Source organism: Solenopsis invicta, chromosome 12, assembly GCF_016802725.1.
Source record: "Solenopsis invicta isolate M01_SB chromosome 12, UNIL_Sinv_3.0, whole genome shotgun sequence".
In the NCBI taxonomy this organism is placed as follows: domain Eukaryota; kingdom Metazoa; phylum Arthropoda; class Insecta; order Hymenoptera; family Formicidae; genus Solenopsis; species Solenopsis invicta.
In genome coordinates this window covers 14,466,941-14,480,609 of record NC_052675.1, presented here as the reverse complement: position 1 = coordinate 14,480,609, position 13,669 = coordinate 14,466,941, and the positions used below count along the sequence as shown (strand labels likewise).

The 13,669-nt window shown below is 37.8% G+C and overlaps 1 protein-coding gene across 1 annotated transcript in view; it reads right to left on the bottom strand.

The window, feature by feature from the left end:
• LOC105196936 (PR domain zinc finger protein 1) overlaps positions 1 to 3,676 on the bottom strand; it is a 47,730-nt gene extending 44,054 nt beyond the window's left edge. Inside the window, exons 1-2 of the mRNA XM_039456273.1 lie at positions 3,317 to 3,676; positions 904 to 3,218 (exon numbers count right to left, since the gene is read on the bottom strand). The gene's annotated coding sequence lies outside the window, so the exon portion shown is untranslated. The remainder of the gene's footprint in view (positions 1 to 903; positions 3,219 to 3,316) is intronic.
• Positions 3,677 to 13,669: the final 9,993 nt, after the last annotated feature.

The window sequence follows — 13,669 nt, the reverse complement described above, 5'->3', positions numbered from 1 at the left end:
CCCTGATTTATTTGTAATTCGTAATAGTGTCCCGATGAAATCGCGAATGCGAGTATTAATAACGAACGAGGACGGATTCGCGCGCGTCTAATTCGATAATATGGAAGAAAAGTGTCACGCTTTTCAGAATTAGTTCTTGGCGACGATTTTAATGAGATTTCCGATCGTTTGTCATTATGTCGGATATTAATTTAATTCACTATAAATTATATTACAATGACAGTATCATCTTTTGCATCTACATTCTACGAACGTAATTTTATGTAATGATCTAATATGCAATATAATTACCATGATCAATTAAGAATACACAAGAGATTCTTTTTATCAAGATAGAAGAAAACCAGTTCAAGTTTCATGAACATGGCGATCGCAAATTTATGAATATATTGTAATGACAAACGATCAATTTATATGCAATCTAAGAATGCTAATCGTTTCATTGTTAAAATATACGCTATCGATTACGAAAAGAACCGGGTCGCTATAAATCTTGAAATCTAAAAACTTACAATTAGATTTGAAAAGCAAAACGATTCATTTGTGTTATCTTCTTTAGATGTGACCAGTGAAGCAACATTTAAGTTTAGAATCCCACTGCTTCTCTATTCGAAAATAAGTAATTGTAAAATTTAACATATGTGCTATGACGTATTAAAAATTTCAAGAAAAAGTGTCGACATCATTTAAATAGGATGTAAAAATGTTAACTGATCTCTTTTAAAGTATATCAATACTGTCATTAGGAATTGGTTTTCCAATCGTGAGTTTACGCTTGCGTTATGGTATTTTAAGATTGAACAACATTGGGCATTGCAGACTATTATCGTCGCGGTACCTTTGCATAATGTACAGTGCATCCTCGCTCTGTCCAACTGATATCACATAATTTATCGGACTCACCTTGCGACGTATCTGCCTGGCAGCCGGTGGATCCTCTCGCGACGAACTGTCAAAGTTCACACGTTGAAGTCACTGACATATCTCCAGTCCGGCGACGTCCGGCTGATAATCCACCATCGATGTCGCGTCAACCGATTGCCGCGATTCACGAATGTTTCTTCGAATTACTTTGACACTGAGGTATCGGGGCACCAACCAATCAACCAACCAGACAGACAGACAGACAGGGAGGGTACTCGCAGCGTAATGTTCACTATGTTTTGACGGTGCACCAAGAAAGAGACTCCCTCAGCTGTATCGTTGCGCCGTCGATGTTAGTTTATTATCGTCGCGGAACGTTTTCGCACCCTTTTGCGCGTGCTGGCCGGTTACGGCGAGATGGTCGAACTGGGAGTGCGGCTCTCTCGTAATCGCGCGCGTCAGGACTCCTCTCTTTCCTCTCTCTTTTTCTTTCTCTCTCTATCTCGCTCTTGATCCGCGCCGGCAGTCGAAGACTGCCTCGTCCTTGACGTACGGTCGTGTACACCGTGCGGAGCCGCGTGGTTCCAACTGACGAGTACGAAGCGGGTAAGGTGAGTCTAGGTGTCTCCTTGCCCGTGCTCTCGCTCTCACACGTGTGCGTGACCCACGTAGGCAGGCGAGCAAGCGGGCGGGCCTACATGCGTGCGTACCGCGCTTGGATGTGAGCGCGTTGCGTGTTCCGTGTGTGTATACGCGAGGGGACCGGCGAGGGGACTAAGGAAGGAAGAGGAGGCAGAGTCGCGATGACGACGATGGGCCGTTGGTTCTCTCGGCGTTGGCTGTTCTCTCTTTACGGCCACGCGGTGAACACCTCGTGCTGCCTCTCGGCTCCTTCGTTGGTTCGTTCGTTCGTTCGTTCGTTCGCTCGCTCGCTTGTTGTTGGTACGATCGTCCGTCCGTTCCCTCTTTTCCTCCTCCGCAGCACGTTGTCTTTCCTCGTTCGTTCCATCCAGGTTGGTTGGTGCTCGCCGCCGCCGCGGCATACAGGCGGGTTATTCGTTTCGTTCGTGCGCGCACGCCGGCATTCCCCATCGACAGAAGCAACGGTACTCTTCCCCACCCCCATTTTAGCATCGCTCGGCATCGAGTTCTTCTCTCCCGTGTGTACGCTATCACTCGCCTCCTTCACCTTCTCCTGCCTTCACCTCATCCTCCTCGTCCTCGTCTCCCTTTCGCCTGCGAGGTGGACCCCTCTCATCCTCCTTATCACCCTCCCCATGCTCTCTCCCATCTGTGTCTGTGTGTGTGTGTATATATCTCTCCGAGATCGTCGTTGCGTATTCTTTCCCTTTTCACGCTTTTCTGTATATCCTTTTATTCTATAGATTTCCACCCTCTCAACTATATCGAACTTTTCTATTTTTACGCCCCGTTAAAGTAACTCTCCCTCATTTGTAGGACTTTGCTCTCCAGTCCTTATCTCTACCAGTGACGCAAAAACGAAATGAGATTATTGTTTTGCAGCATTCTCGACACAGAAGAAGTTGCTAAGAATAAGTGTTAAGAATAGAGATTCCAGACTTTTATTTAACATTTAAACTTTGAGAAATTTTCTTCGCGCTCATTACCGACTCGCTTCGTTTCATTCTTCATTCCGTCTTCTCATCAGTTTATCTCTTTTCTTCTGTGGGAGCTAACGTTCTCTTTTCTCTTTTCCTTTGTCTCTTGCCTTTCCTTTTTTCTCTGTCTTTTCTCGCGCTTTCTCTCTCTCTCTCTCTCTCTCTCTCTCTCTCTCTCTCTCTCCTTTCCTACTTGTCTCTCCTTGCCTCTTTTTCTCTGTCACCCAGTTCATCCTTTCTTTTCCTAGTCTCTTTTCCATGCGTTCTACTCTGTCTCTCCTTCTTTCCCTTTCCCTGTCTTTTACTCCGCGTCTTCTTTCTCTTTCTCTTACTTTTATGTATCTTGCCTTACTCTTCATTCCGTCCTTTTCCCTGTCTGTTAATTCATCCTTTCTCTTCTCTTTTTCTCGACCTCTCACTCCGTCTTCCTATCCTTCTCTCTCGCCCTGTATCCCCTCCATCCCGAGCATTTTCCTCTGTCCTCTTTGGTGTCTACCTCGAGCGTATACGCGTGTAGGTCTTTTCTTCCGTCTCCCTCCTTATGAACGGTGGACGAGCATGCCTCTTCCATGATCTCTGGTTACTGACCTCCGAAAATACAAGCCGATGATCGTCATTATATTCACTAATAGATGAATTGTAACTTAGAAAATTTTTCTTTTACGAGGTACCGTATTATGGCGGTATTTTTCCTTCTAAGCCTCCCGTATACACCTTCTCCATTTCTTCTGGTTACTGACCTCCGAAAATACAAGTCGTTAGCATTGTATTTACATCGATTTTACTTACAAAATACCGTGAATGGTAAGGTTTCTTCGAATATCCGTACGTACCATCAGTCCCCGGATCTCTTAACGGTCGAGGGACAACAAGATGGGGTATCTGATGAGACGATGGAGATGACCGATAATGAAGACGATCAATGTATTCTGCGGTTTTGTTTTTAATCAACTTCCAATTGCGTGCAAGAGATGTGCCCCTCTCGATTTCGTCTGCGTGACTGTTATCGCCAAACAAATAATGATTCTTGTTATAATCAAAGTTTCTCCGTTGTATGAGAAAAATTAAATTGTTTGTTTAATTTTGATGACTTTTGAGAATGATTCGTAAACGCGTTACATTTTAACAGACAATTGCAGTGGAGATTCTTGTGAGATATTTTCTTTAAAACGACACAAATTGAAGCGATATTTGCGGAAAGAACAATATTACTGCAACATCTAAAAATTTAGCTGGAATTAAATCAGAAAACAATTTTATGTTGGGCCATCAAAATAATTATTTAGGACGCTCAATCGTGATAATGTTGCAAATGTTTTGACATTTTAACAACCAAATTAAACTAATTATTGTATTATTCGATACAATTCTTTAAACGGTTCAACATAGTTATCTTCAAATCTGCATTTTAGCAAATTTGTTTTTTTGTGATAAATAAATTTAGATATCTGTTACGGGTATAAAATAATATGTTTTTAAATATGAAGCTTATTGCGTTATAAGGCTTTAATATTAATTTTGTTTTGTACATTTAAATCAAATTATTTGCTGTTACTAACAAAATATTTTTCCTAGTGTAGATGTCATTTTGAATTGAGTTATTATTAAATGCGATGTGAATTTGAGAAAGTACTTTCCTTATTTTTTTTCTAGATGAATTAAAACAGCTGAATTTACGGTTTTATTTATAGACAATTAATGTCGAAAAAGTTGCAACAAATTACAGTCACTTTTTTACTTTTATCGTGCTGTAGTAATCGCTACCTTCCTTAACCCATAGATATTATTTATCAAAACTCATACGAGATATCGTTGATATATATCGAACGTCCCGTTACTATAATATTGCTGCAACCTTGTACTTTACAATTCCATGCCTTAGTAATATCTATGCAATATTATATCACAATTTGTAAGAGTTCAATGTTGCCGCAATGTAGCCAAGAGGTGCTACGCTGTACGGATCCGATCGTTGTGATCACGATAAAGCCGCTTGCCAGTCGGAGAGCGTTGATTTTGTGCCGCTCATATTTTTTGCGTTAATACAAAAACATCGGGCTTGCCAATGTACGAACGGATATAGAGATACGGCTATGGCTTCATCGGCATCTGGCGAGCTTCGCGCTCTCGCAGAGTCTCCTATCTGGCATTGAAGTCTCCGGAGTCGACGCCTACGTAATTCTTCGCACGGCCAACGAAACCAACTCTATCCGACTTATAAATCTATACGATTGTCCCGAGTTGCGTAACGCGTACCAAGCAGTGAGATCATTGAACGATACATGGGATATTTTTATTCGAGGAATGGCATAAATCCAACATTGCAACATAATGAATTTATAATTAGATACCGATGTAGAATCGAAACTGGATTCTGTTTCTCTGGAATCGTGTATTTGAATAATGGCGCGTTCGAACTTTGGGAATGAAATTACTCACACTTTTTTTTTTATTGAAGAGATACCGAAATAAATGAATGAAGTGAATAAATCAGCAAGAGTGAATTATGTGAATGTCAAATCTTACAATTTTACTTTTTATATTAATTTCTGTAATTACTTGAAACCGATAATTGAACAAATTAATTTTTGTTTGTTTATTAAATTTGTAATGTAAGTTTGATGTATGCAATAAAAAAAATGTGATAAACGTTTATAAATTTTATTGCGATGTCGGCAGATAGGCAAGAATATTTTTTAACGCAGGGGTTGTGCGTTGCTCCTGAAGAGATGTAACGTGATGATTTAAGGCAATCCGTGGCCACCGACATTTCGCATCAATCACCATCCGGCGGCACTTCGGGTGGCAAGAATAAGATGGGGTACTCGTGGAAGAAGGATGCGATCAGAACAGGAAATCGCACGGTAACGGAATATCATTAAACGATTCGCGGATGGAATGTCGTTGCTTTGAGACGTAATTTCTCAACGTTCTCTCGTCTCCAATCTATTTTTTTTTCACGGTCGATAATTAAACTCCGAATTACATTTCATTAGCGTAAGCTCGAGGTAACTTGCTCGCGAGAAATGAGATTGCGCGGTTAAAACATCTCGTTACGCGGTATTATCATGAATGAATGGAATCGGAGGGTGAATTGAAATTAAAATTGAAGCCTCGCGTTCCATAAAAAGTAAGAAGATGGATATCTGATAATTAGAGCTCTGAGAATGCTGGCGCATCCTCATTGGAATGAAAGTCACGAGCGGCTTAAGAGCTGGTTTCCTATAAAAAAAATCTTTCAATTAAGATAAAAGGAGAATTGTGTTATTTAGTCAGCTAAAGACGAAAGTCAAAAAACACATTATAATGCATATACGTTTCGTCATTTTCCAGACGAAAGATAAATTACTTGAAAGACTTGAGGAGCATAAATCATCTTTTTTCCATCGTACACACGCAAAATATATATCTGTGTTTAATCTACAGAAAAATTAAATTTACCGCTTATGAAACGCAAAATTGCACTTGACGTTTTCCTGGGACCGGGAAAGTTCTCTCGGAGGGACTGCGTAAATGGGGACTTAGATACTTATCGCATCCGAATAACGGTGCCGCGGGAGAACTCTGTAACGTCATTATACGGCATAGGGCGAACTTCAGTGGCGCAAAAAGTTAGGTATAGGGAACCGCTCGAGCCGTTCGCCTCGAACGCGAAAACGCTAATAGGCAAGTTCTAGGGAGAAGGTGGAAGCGAGCGATCGCCCGTGCCGTGCCGGAGCGGGTAACCGGAACGGAACGGAGCGATCGCGAGTGGTTACTGACCTCTAAGAGCCGAGCACTCTCTTACGCTTGCACTACTTAGCTAACTTGTCGTTACCGCGTGTATTGCGTACGGCGCGGCGCGGCGCGGCGCAGCGCGGCGGTGGTCACGCTGAATCGCCACTTTTCACGGGGATACCTTCACCTTGGACGCAGATGCAGCATCCGCGTCCAAGGCGATTCGCGAGGTGATTATTGCATGCGAACGAATACTCGGGTATTCATTCGAATTGCAGAAATTCGCTGACCGCAGCCGCAATTAGAATTTCGGATAACGAAAATATCTCTCGTGTATAAGACAAATTGATTTTACCTAAAATCGTCGGTGCCATTTGCTATATAAAGTTTAATTGATCTGACCTATCTACTCTATTTGAATAAGCTAGTTTGTCGTGAAAAAGTTTTCGGAAAAAGTGACGCTCGATAGTTGCATTTCTCCCCTCTAGAGCCGCGCGTCGCTCGCGGAGCATCATCCTGCGCGCATTACGACGAGCGAGCTCGGTCGTGTAACGTCGCGCACGGGCTTTGCCCGCGGAGATCGACTTTCGAACGGAACTCAAATTAAAATCACGTTCGCGGAATCGGGAGAAAAAATGGCCGATTTCCCTCGGCAGCGCGCCGTCGTCGAGCCGGTGGCCGCGTCGTCCGTGAAGCCACAGGCAGGCTCGCGAGGAGCCGGGGAAGCGCAAAGTAAGACACGACCGGCGAAGATGGCCGGCTCGGGTTCGTTAACCCCCCTTGAAAATACTCTCCTTACAACACGTCGTTACGTGTTGCACACGCCGCCGCGCGCGCGCGGTTCCCCCGGCTCCGGGGATGCACTAGTTTACTTCGCGCATCGTCGCCATCGTTCCCCCTCAGCCTCTTCCGCTTCATCCTTGTCTACTAGGAGGTAATAGAGGCGGACCCCCGCGCGGGGCTCCCCACGTGGTGAGCGCGTGAGATACTTGGATGCATCTTCGTCGGCTCGCACGCTTCGTATCATTAGAAAAGCCACTTCACCTACATCGAGGCAGATAGGAGAGGATGGCTCTCTCGACGCGTCTCGCTTTTAGATCGCCGCGGAAGAGCGATTACGGTCGCCGTCGTACGCGGTCACCATCCTCGAAGGCGATCTTCCCTCGAAGACGACTAGCGTCGAATGTTCCAGCGTTGCATCTTTAGAATAATTAGCTTCGCGCGTACGATTCTTTAATCCTCTAGGATTCAAATCTTTCTTTATATTTTGGTAACAAAATTTACGTTACGAGAATAAATAACGTGGTTCATCTTCGGTACAGATTATTTTTACTTTCTGCTTATAAAAATATATTACACTTTCTTGTGCTTAATATACATATAAGTAGTGGAAGTATAAGGGAATTAAAATTATTTTAGACGAGTTTAATAATTATAACTCTGACGCTCGGAGATTTATTTTATTAATATCCAGAGAGAACGAGAGAGATCAGATCCTCCCGCTCTCGCCGCGGCAAAATTAGAGTGGATGCCTAGAGTGGATGCAGCAGCTACCGTTGTCGGAAAGATGAATAGCACGATTTTGCACTTCTTGAGAGACGCTGACTTGCATTGCATATTTATGGTGACGCACGTAACGGCGGCGTGCGGCTGTGATTGCTATCAAATCTGGTTTTGATTACGAATAGGAAGTTCTCCGAAAATTATTCGACCCCTTTTGTCAGACATCTAAAAATATATAATGGTGCTGGATGCTTTCGTAATATAATTAAATTTAATTCAAATTTAATTTGCAATTATAAATTTCTTCGATTTTTCTAATTTTTTATAAATTTAAAAAAATATTCTACGAATCTAGGAATATCTATAATGTTACGTAAAATGTATTATTCATGAAATCTTTGAATGGTCGCTATAGAAGGAAGAGTTAATAATTTTTGCGGCTAAGAGTATTTTTTAAAGAGATTGAACTGATAATGAGAAAAGAAGATCCATGATGAACCATAGACATAGATAATGCCAATGTTTCTAAGAATGTCTTAAATCAGCATTAGTTTTTCAAAAGAAAGATTATTTTTCCTATCACAAAGGAAGTATCCGTTTTATCCTCAACACACAAGTCACACGGGAAATTCAACTCACTTCACCTACATCGAGAGAATACTTCTTCAGATCGTGTCCCGCGCGAGAAACTACTTAATTGATTATTGAGAAAGGAGACGAGCTATATTTTGACCAAAAATGGTATACACTCACGCATTAATGTACATTACACGGCCATTAATATTATTATATTATTTGTGTATCTAAAAAAACTCTTTGTAAATTGCTTTTTATAAATTGGTGGAAAATTTTTAGAAATATTACAGATAAAAAAAATTATTAGATATATTAATTTTTTTAAAGCAATTTTTAAAAATTTAAATTGTTTAAATATGATATTCTTCTACTCTTAGTTTCAGTTGTGAAAAATAGTATATGGTTTTTTCTATTTAAAACGCTACATATTTTATATTTAAACTATGTACAGATTGTTTTATGTGTGCGTGCGTGTGTGTGTACGTCAAAAGTGCATATATGTATATCAAGTTATCTTTTATTTATACTTGTACATACTATTATTAATTGACATAAAATAAGCTTTACATTTATATTAGTATTACAGATATAAATTTTATATATATATATATATATATATATATATATATAAATTTATATATATATATATAAATTTATATATATATATAATTTTATATTAAATAAAATAACTTTTTATTAGACATGATAATTTTGGAGGATGCCAATTCCGGAATATCTATGTCTAGAGGATTAAAGCAAGATTTCGGTCATTCTGTTTGCTATTTTATAAGAAAAAAGTGTTATCGATCCGTAGCAATCCGTCTGGCAATCGAGATATCTTCCTTGAGAATTTGTCACAAATACAATTATGTTCAATTTATTTCAATGTGTTGCTTTTTTTAACAGAAGATAATGAAAGTTTTTAAGGGAAGATCCACGAATTTAATAAATTATTAATTTCCAAAATTAAATATCTCAACAATGGATTTTAAAGAGTTGTTAAAATCAGTTGCAGTCTAAATTAAACGAAATCAATATCCCGTTATTCGTTTTCGTCGTTAAGAGATTCGTTAGAATTCTTTTATTTCTAACGTCAATAATTATCTGCACAAGTGATGAAAGCAAATTGAAAGCATCATTTTTTAGCCTTTTTCTTTCGTAAAGAAAGGATATCCGGTATTTCTAGGACTAATAAAAAAAATCCATCCTTGGAATTCATCCCTTGTGACTAGTCCCGTAATAACTTTATGAGAATGCAACCCTCATTTTACCGGAGCCACGATTAAAGCATTCGTTGAATGCAGATACAACAGATCGTAGGGTCCCGTTCCCCGAAAGCCGATACACCGCGGGCCCATCTGCGGCCCCTCCAAGGCTCTCGTTCTCGAGTTCGTTCGCCGGGAAGGGCAGAACAACGGAAGGTGGGCTCTGAAATTCGAGCGTTACGTCCCTGACAGTCTCAATGTCTGACTAGAGCCTAGCCGGCGAAGTACTGTTAGCTCTTCGGGATCCCGGAGAGAATGATCGCGGTGCGAGAGGGGGCGTCATCGTGGACCTGAAAGAGCTAGCGGGAGCTAAGCGGGGCATCGGGAGATACAGCGCAACAACGCGCTTTGTAGTCGAAGTCACTGTGCTGGGTGCATGTGCTGGATGCACCACAAGTAACACCGAACGAATCGATGAACACCGAGGTTTGTTCTCGCTGGCTCGCCGCGCGAGGATGAGAGCGCGGCCCGTTCCGTCCGCCTCGAGACCGCTCAGAAGTGAAGTGGCACACAATGCGTAAGAGTATTTTTAGAGGTCGACGACCGCTCTGCTTCCTCGAGGTTGCCACCGTCCGTCCCCTCTCTCTTTCTCTCGTTCTTTCTCTCTTACTCTTTCCCGTTGATTCGTCGGGCCCCCTCCCGCTTCGTAAACCATCGCATCATCGCGCCATGGGACCCCATCGCCGGCGAATCGCCCGTGTGCGGGAGACGCGACCAATGAACGGCGACGCGCGAAATCGCTCTTTTAACCGTCCGTTCTCCAATCTTCCTTCACGCGGATTTTGCGCGTTTCCCCTTTTCTTTCTTTCGTAGCTCGAAAACACTCCGCCGCGAATAAAATGCAATGCATAAACAAGTGTTCTTCTTAGTCTTCCGCATACTTGGCAATTAGAATTGTCGATAAGGAAACCGAGTTTAACTATACACTGGTAATGGAGAATAATTTTCTTTGTTGCCAAACGGATTTAAATTAGAAACATTACCAATAGTATTAACGAAACTCTTTCTAAAAATATATGATATATGTATGAGATATATATTTCATCAGAAGATATTTTAATGTTTGTAAAAAGATGAATTAAAACTGAGAAGTAGATGAAGTAAAACTAAATAGTTCATGACTGTTGAAAAACAGATATGCATTTTACATAATTCATGAGAATATGACAGAGTGATCCAATAGGTACCCTATGAGCGCTACAATGTTATTTAATATTAAATAATATTTTAAAAATATTATTTAATTTTAATAAAAAGTGGTTATATGTCCACTTCTAATAATATTATATAAGAAGTAAATAATAATATTTACTTCAATATTTTAAATTATCAGCAATATTATAACTTTTAATTGTAATAATTATAAAGTTTATGAATATTTTATGCATAATTTACATTAAGTTTTGGCCAAAATAATATTCGTAGAACATTTTCATAATAGTCCATGGATATTGAAATAATATATCACAAATAATATATCACAAATAATATATCACAATATTTTGCTCGTATAAACATTACAACATTAAAACAATGTTCTCATAATATTAAAATAATATTAAAAATATTGAATAATATACTCGAAATATTGTTTTAATATTATTTTAATTTTTAATAGTATTTTTATAATATTCTTGGAATATTGCAATATTTATAAGGTAGCGACAAATATATAAGTTTACAGCACTACAGCGAAATGCATTAATTTACGATAATATTTCGTTTTGTTTAAAAAAATGTTTTAGATTTTATTTAAATTTAAAACCGAGGATAAATGATGCTTGTTTCAACGTAAAAGCGAAATTTTAATAACCTCGAGAAGATAGATTTATAGTCTTCGTTTACACGGTGAGAAATATTTGTCAAATATGGACGTAATCTTTCTGAATGAAGAGATGAAGCAACTTTTTTTTTTTACGGCATTTCACCAGTGGTTTAATATATCGCGGATATTAATCCATGTCGTCCGCTCCTCAACTTTGATTTACGCTACAAGGGTTTGTCGGAGGAAGAAGAACGAACGCGGATAACGAGGAGATAAAATCAAGATATCGCGCAGTGGTTACAGCTAAAAAATGATCTTTTTCGCCGTTTTTACCAACCGGTTTATTACATTTGTCAGTTATTCCAATTGTATCGGACGTTCCGTTTCGCGATTATAAAGTATACAACAAGAGACTCACAGATAATTAATTTTTCACTTTTAGATAATGAATCCGTAAAGCACCTTTATTTATGCTGTGTATTGTCATCAAATTTACATCGTACGATGTCGTGCGCGACCTCGTTCGACGAACCACGGTTCCCGCGCGAGCTTTTCGCCAAGAGTTCAATGCTCGAGGTAAAAGTTACGCCTTCGCTTACACCTTAATTCAAAAGACTCGATTATACTTATAGGATGTTTTTACTATACATAGACAATTTTTTTTGTTATATTTAACTGGAACATTTAACACAAATTTTACCACGTATGGCGATAAGCTTGGCACATATTCTTAGAAATCTATTAAACATTATAAATAACAAGAGGAATTTTGAAATGTACGAAAAGCATTTTATAGATTGTTTAATAAAAATTACTATGCAATATTGTAAAATGTTCTAAGGCAACATTTTTGCAATTCGAGACAAAATTTTCTTATACGAAGATACACGATCATGTACGAAATTTATCTTTATATACTTATGTATTTAATGTATATCATTTCCTGAAACACATGCCTGTTCTAATATATACTGAAGAAAGAATTTAATAATAATTATGAAATGTTGAGTGAAATAATGTTAATTAAATATTTTATTAATATAACCAAAAATAATTTTGCTTTCCTAAATATTCAGTAAGTATAATTAATTTTAGTAATGTTTACAAACTATTTAGAAGAGTAAAATTGTTTTCGGTTATATTTATCAAATATTTAATTAGCGTTATTTTATTCAACTTTTGGCTATTAAACTCTTTTTTGGTGTAGAATTTGAAACCGGAACTTGGAATAATAAGTATTTTTATTTTGTACGCTACATTATTTTTGCCATTGATAAATGATAACTTATACATCGTTTACTTATAAATTATATAACACATTTACAAACAATCAATTATTATGCTGCATGGTAAAATGATCGTAAGTAACCAAGTCTAATTAAAAATATTTAAATATTATTTTAGACCACAAACTAGACAAGATATATGGTTCTTATAGATTTTTTATTACTGAAACAAACCTCCAAACAAAATTGTATTATATCACATTTTTAAGAATATTGGTCTTGAAGTTGCCAAAAATGTGTTATTTTTTAAGTACTTTTGAGCTAAAATAATTAAAAAATGTGATAGCAATTTTTTTGTGAATTTGTTTTCAATGATTAAAAATCTATAAAATTCATCTATTGCATTAACTGCTTTGTGCAAATTGAATTTTATAATTATAGATTAAAAGAAAGGCTAAATAATTCGCTTATACAATTGAAATACTCACTTGTATATAAAGTTTTCTGGGGTGATTAAGAATATATGGATAAATATAATTTATTTGAACAATCACTGTTTAAAGTTTAAACAATGAACGAAAAATTCGATTTGATTAAAATCTAAATACCTTTATTAAATTCTACGAAAAAAAAAAACAAATATTGTATTACTCCTCCGCCTCTAATAATCTTGTTTTCTTAAACAGTGATTGTTCATACATATTATATTTGAGAATTTTGATTTCACCATAGATTCATAATCGACAAATTGTTATGTAATGATTATGTAAATTGTATAAGCGGACCTTTCTTTTAATCCATAACTACGTAAATTTTGCATAAAGTCGTTAATACAGATGATTTTTATAGATTAGTGTTCACTGGAAACGAATCTGTAAATAAAATTGCTCTACTACATCACATTTTAGCTCGAAGCTATATTAGCTCGAAGATATTTAAAAATGCTATTTTCGATGTCTTTAAATTGAATTGTTTCCAAAATATGATGGATAGAGCAATTTTATTACCGGATTCGTTTTCAGCGACAGAAAATCTATAAGATCATCTTGTCCGATTTGCAGTCTAAAAATTCGTTTTATACAATGTAATCAGACATGTTTTACATTTTATTACGTATATTGAAATATAAAATAT